At 41.6% G+C, this 6,320-nt stretch overlaps 1 long non-coding RNA gene across 2 annotated transcripts in view; it reads left to right on the top strand.

The window, feature by feature from the left end:
* Positions 1-80: 80 nt before the first annotated feature.
* The window catches only part of LOC141973711 (uncharacterized), a 12,458-nt gene continuing 6,218 nt past the window's right edge, over positions 81-6,320 (top strand). Inside the window, exons 1-3 of one of the 2 annotated variants that reach the window (XR_012635592.1) lie at positions 81-217; positions 298-422; positions 528-2,432. This is a non-coding gene — a long non-coding RNA (uncharacterized LOC141973711). Of the gene's footprint in view, positions 218-297; positions 423-527; positions 2,433-6,320 lie in introns of those variants that run through there. The other variant, XR_012635593.1, reaches the window with a different exon arrangement.

The following is a 6,320-nucleotide window of genomic DNA, read 5'->3' as shown; positions in this document are numbered from 1 at the left end:
CGGTCACATCCGCGCGCCCAGGGCGAGGCGGGCTTCCGGCTGCGCCGGCGGGCGCGCGTCACGCGCCGCCGGGCGGGGGGGGCGGGGCGTCTGGCGTCGCCCGGGAGCGGTGCGGGGTGCCCGGCCAGGCCGGCTGTGGAGCTGTCTGGCATGCTGGTGTGATTTCGTTGCGTGGTTTTGTTCTCGGGTAGCGAGAACAAACTGTTCCCAAACGCAGGCAAGGCACCCGTTTATACGAATGTTTTAGATCGTTCGTAATTACTACTTAATCCTGACCGTTTATTCCCTGGTTTTCAGCTGTCAACAACGTGAGGACCTTCAGTGGCTTCCCTTGGCAACTCTTTGGAACCAGAGATCCTGTCCAGAGCCTTTTGGAAACCCCAAGCAGATGACGTAAAATCCAGGCAAACTACATTATCCAGGTAACACCACCTTTGTGCTCAGCGGCACCTGCAAAACCTGAATAGTTGAGCAAAATGTTCTGCCTGGGGAAAAAAAAATAAAAATCTTTAATCTGTTTTATCTAGTCTGGTTCTGCTCTTTGCTGTAGTCCATATAGCCGGCCCAGCTGAGAGACATTTGACTGATTTCACTGTTGTTCCAGAGAGTAATCTCTTACACTTGCGTAAAAACTGTTAAGATCTGCTGGTCTGAGCTCCTGGTGTGAAGCTTTATGCAACAAGTTACAGATCACAGTAAACACTTGCTAATCATGTAATGTTTTGTTCCCAGAAATTTGTTCTGAATGATTTGGTTGATGTATTGCTAAGTTATACAGAGACATGCTCCATTAAAAATGTATCAAGCATGAAAATATCCGTAATAAAAACCCAAATATCCATATCCCAGTCAGTCCTAATGTTAACATAAATTTAGGTTTTATGTGGTATTTCATGACTATTGCAGAAGTGTGAAATTTTCATGGGATGCAAACAAGTAGGAATCACTGCAGAGAAGCCCATTAAAGGCAGATGACAACTCTGTGCAGTTCAGTAAGACACTAATCAGCCTTCAGCCATCGATGCCAAAATTAGCTACAAAGGGAAATGCCAGTTAAAGAGGATAGTTAGTTGAAAACAAAAGCCAGGGTAGACAAATATCCATCATTACACAGGAAGAATTTCTATTAAGAACATCCTTTTCTGAGCAGAGACCTGCAACAATTTTCTTCTTTATTTAATGCACTAAAGTGTCCATTTGTCTTCTGGGTCTGTGTCCTGGTTCAGCTTGTATAGGGTTAAGAGAGAGAGGGGGAAGGGATCTCCAGCCGGGTTGTTCATACCATGCTGCCATCAGGTCCGGGTGCGGGAGCGTGGGAACTTTTTCCTTGGTGGCTTTGGTGGTGGGGAGCTCACGGCAGGCTTGTTCTGTAACCATTGCGGTATTTCTCTGTATATCTTTTGTCTTGTTCACTGTTATTGCTGTTTATTGTTGTCATCATTGCTACTGTTGTTGTTCAGATTGTTTATCACACTGTTGTATTAAATTTCTTCTTATTTTAACCCGGGGTTTGTGCCTCACTTCCAGCCCGACCGGCTGAGGGTGGGGGAGGGGCAACGGCAACGTGGTCTCCGGTCCCGGCAGGGCTTAAATCACCACAGTCTGTTGGTTTTGGTTGTGGGTTTTTTTTTTTCCCCCAGAGTCAAACACATTGCCTTCCAGTTTGATAGATTCCACATTATACTGGATCTTCAAAGAGCACTGGTGGTTTAACTCGTTTAGGTAGAGGTCCACTGAATGCTAGTTGTACAAAGCTGGCAGTGACCAAAAGCCCTGTGGCCAGATGATGTCATGCAGTGGTTGACACTGTGTTTTCAAAAGGGTTAGAAGAATTTAAGTATCATCTCTTCTTTTTTTTTTTCAGTAAGCGTGAGCCCCTGAAGAGTCAGATAACGCACAGTCACAGGGTCAGATTTGATCCTGATTACTCTGTGTTGTTAGATTACTTGGATGGGTGGGAATAGATCTTCATATTTGTCATCACAAAATGATAGCCTTAGTGTACTCTGAAGATGGCAGAGGTACTGTAATTAGGAAATGTTGATGAGGGGTATATGAGTCTGAGATGAAAATGGGATCCCTTGAGCAGCTATATGGAAAATAAAAGGTTAAGCAGTATATGCTTAGGCACGTGAAATGCTGGGGTTTCAACCCCAAGCCCCAAATTAAGGCTGACGAATGGGTGATTCCCACAGCCCTTCACGAAGGGGGGGTGAGTTTCCCTTTAGGCTTCCCCCCAGGGTGGTGCCGGCCTGGCAGACAGAGCCATTGGGTAAATGAGCCCTGGGTGTCCCGCACTGAGTAACCCAAGGTCAGGTGTCCCACTGAGGGATAAAAGCTGGGACCCCTTGCAGGAGGGGCAGTGTCTGTCTGTGAGGTGGGTGCCCTGTGCAGAGTTCCCTGTTGGGGAAGGACCTCCTGCCCCCCTGGGACTGGGCTCCAGTCAGGTCTGGCTTTTGTAAACATGGTCTGTGTAGAGATTCAGTGTGTGGCTTCCTTGGTCTTATGTATTTGGCTTGTTGACTCAGTTGTCCCTTCTATGGGAGACTGCATTGCACCATTTATTCCACCCATTGTTGGTCGTGCGGTGTCGTTGTTGGGGTCAATGGGATCAATATTGATTATGTATAATCTGACTGACTTGTTTGTACCCCCAGCGCTCACCCATGTACTGACCCTTTTGTATCAAATACAATTTGGTTATTGGTTTATCTTTATGCTGGCTGTGTCCTTTATGCTAGGCCTAATAATTGGCAAAACAGCATGCCAACAGGATATATGTTAAAGATGAATCAGGAATAATCTAATATCTAACAATTGTCTGAGCTACTATTTTTTAACAAAACCTGCACCTTTAATTGTGTGTTTTCAATGAATGCAGCATAGAGTAGAGAGCACATAGAGTAGAGGAGTTAACTGGGCGTGTTGATAAAACTGATTTCTAACAGTATTGATCACTGTTAGGCTTCAGAATTTGCTGTCAAAAAGGGGAATTCCATACTTAACATTTATTTTTATCATGTGATTGTTACAGACCAACAGTGACTTTGTCCCCATTTGCAAATTCATCTTTTCAACTGGAAAGTCTAGAAAAAAAATTTCCCACCAAAATGGAAGGCTCAGTGTCTACAGTGAATAAACATCAAAATCCATTGGAAGAATAGGAAATCTGAAAATGCCCACACTTCCTTTAGGCTTTCAACAGTTGCATATGGCATCTTGTTGCTAAACATTTAATTTCACATTTTGAAAGCTGGGAAATGTCTCCTGTTCCTAGACTTTGTATTTGTTTAAAGAGAGGGAGAAAAAAAGAAAAAGTGATCACAGCATATAGTAATGGATCAAATTCAGCTAAAATAGCTTAACTAAATATTTTTAAACAAAAAATTTCACAGCATTGGAACCAGCAGGTTGTAACATTTCCTAAAGCAGTTACAGTTACCTCTTTAGTACTGATCTATGGTACTAATCTTCTACAGTAGATTACTTTAGCATATCGCATTAAAGAGAGTGACTGCATGTTCCATGGACAGTGCTTTTAATGAAACATGTTTGCAGCCTGAACATGACTGAGAAGATTTTAAAAGTATGCTTAAGATTAGGCCCTGATGAGAGTAAGGTGCATCATAATAATAACATTACCAAAATCTTTTGATTCCTGTATCCCAGGTTATGTGACTATTGTCTCCAATTGTTTTGGCAAGTAGAGAGTTGGTGCTAACCTAAGTCAGTTTTGATTCCTCACTCAGTTCCCTAGGAAGACATTTTATATTGTATGCTGAGTTCCGGTCTAAGTAGACCCCAAGTGCTTCCACTTCATAAAGCCCAAGGCAGGCCTAACAACAAAGGTTTAATGTCAAGTGCTGCTACTACGTGCTGTTTGCTCTTCTTTTTCTAAGAGCTTCCATTCTGTCTTAGAAAAACATGCCAGAAGAATTGTATCATCTACTGAGAAACTTTGAATTCTTCACAAAAGACACAATTTCTCTTTAAGGGTCTCTTGAAATCTCTCAAACTTTTACTATTCCCCTGATGAATCAACTCAAAACCACTTAGCACACAGATCATCTTATTTGAGGTTTATTGCTGCAGATAGCAAGCCAGCTCTGATTTCTGTGCTAGGCACATACTTGTCTACAATGTCCTCTGACCTCAAAAACTTGTATTCTGTGGACCTCCTGTCTGGCATGTTTCCAAGGCACAGACTTAATATCCTTTCACTGAAAAAGAAACTTCATCCTGGTGACATCCTTATTCTAGTTGTTGTTGATCTCTGCAACAGTAGCGTAGAGTAAGTAAAACCATATGTTCACCTTAATGCCTAAGCTATAGCAACCACTAAACATTGGATTTATTGTGTAATCCTGATACTTTGTATAAATGATGCAGGCCTTGCTAACTACTATACCCTTGAAGAGGAGCCAAAAGATTAGTAAAAAACTGTCATGCTCCAGAAAGTGCCAAAGGCTGGATGATTGCTTGAGAAGTACGAAGTCAGTGGAAAAGTGTAGGAAGTGCGGGAAAGGTCAAGACGGTGGGGAGAGACCATGACCACTGACTCACTTTAAGACCAAGAAGATGTGCCCACCCTCACCCTTTGAGTTTGTGCAGAGAACTAAAAGAAACTTTAAATTGAGATGAGGCATACTGCTAACCAATGAGGGACAAAGTGAAAAGAAACTTATCAATGATCATTACAGTAAGTGTGCATTCATGTAGTTTGAAGTTCTTTTGTGCAGTGTGCTACCTTTGTGGAATTACCACCCAACGCCCATCTCTGCAAAGACGTGGAAATACCACCCAACGCCCATCTCTGGAAAGACATGAAATAAATGAAATACCTTGACCCTGTGTGTACTGGCTTGTATACTGGACGAAAGAACCCTTCTTTTGGAATAACAGCATACGTAGAGGCATTCCCCACAGAAAGCTCATCACTTTGTGATGATCAATAGATACAGTACGCTTACATCTATTTGTGTTTATGTACATGCATGTTTCCATGTACCTTAATGGAGTTTAAGAAGAGTGTCATTTAAAATGAGAGCAGTAGCAATTATTAATTTTCAAGGCAATAACTGAGAAAAAGAAGAAATTTAGTTGTTATGCATCATAAGACAGAAAAAATGTGTCCACTGCTTTGTAGATGTGTTTCTCCCCTTTTTGCACTCAACCTGTGTTTGCACATACCAAGTTTTGCTAGATTGGGAAATCCTCACTGAAAGCTGCTGCACAAATGCATGAAGGCCTAAGAATGCCAAATGATTCTGTGTCAATTAAAAAAGCAAATACTTGTTGTAAGACCTTGCTGTGTGTATTAACTTTTTTTTTTCCATTACCTCCTTTACAAGTTACCTCCATTGCCTGTACTGCCACTGCATGGCTCTGTGGGGACAGACCCTCCAAGGACAATTCCTGTGGGGATGGAATCCAATGTCCCCCACTCCCTCTGTTCCCTCAGACAATGCTAAATTATCAGGTCAGGTATCACAGTACCCTATAGCAGCAGCTGTCCTTCTGTCCTAATATTCCTGACCTGCTTTGTATATCTGCAGTCTCCAGGTGAAGGATTTTTTGCTGTGCCCCATCATTTCCCTGCAAATTTATGTGAATTTTGTAATATCTCTTAATATACCATTTCTTGGAGTTGCCAGAGTATGTTTATTAATATAAATGTTAATTTTTGGTCTGGGAAATTGATGACAATTTTCACATAAAAAGGTAATCTGTAACAGAGCAATCCCACAATAACAAAGCCAAAATGTTAGATGAGTATAGATTTCTTAAAATAGTACATGTACAAACACAGTTAAAGAGCACAACATCAAAAAGCTAAAGCTTCAAGAACAATTGTATAGTAGGCAACAAAATTCAACACACAGGCACATTATTTCACAGACACGTTTCCTAAAGGAAGGTTCTTAGATGTCTTCCCAGGAAGGGGTTGATCTGTTGTTAAGCACTGTAAATCCTGAATAATCTTATACATGAACCTGCAATGGATGAAATGAGAAAACCTGTGACTAAGGCCATGATCAAGACTACTTGCAAGGATATGTATCTAGAAATTCATCAAGTTTAACAGTACGAATGTGTGACTCATGATCTGAAAAGCAAGGTTTGCTCAAAGTAATGTAGTAATTCAGACAGTTCAGTTAAATGGAACAAAAAAGTTAAGAGCTCTTGGTCACAAAATCCTTCACATTGTCACAGATGAGGCAGACAAGTGTCCCATGATGAAGAGATCACATGCCAGAAAGAGATCCCCCATTTTTTTCATGTTTTCCATTCTATTAGTATAATGAAAAATGTAACTTGAA

The sequence above is a fragment of the Athene noctua genome, chromosome Z (assembly GCF_965140245.1).
Source record: "Athene noctua chromosome Z, bAthNoc1.hap1.1, whole genome shotgun sequence".
NCBI classification, from domain to species: domain Eukaryota; kingdom Metazoa; phylum Chordata; class Aves; order Strigiformes; family Strigidae; genus Athene; species Athene noctua.
The sequence above is the reverse complement of the archived record's forward strand: the minus strand, read 5'-3'. Positions and strand labels throughout refer to the sequence as shown.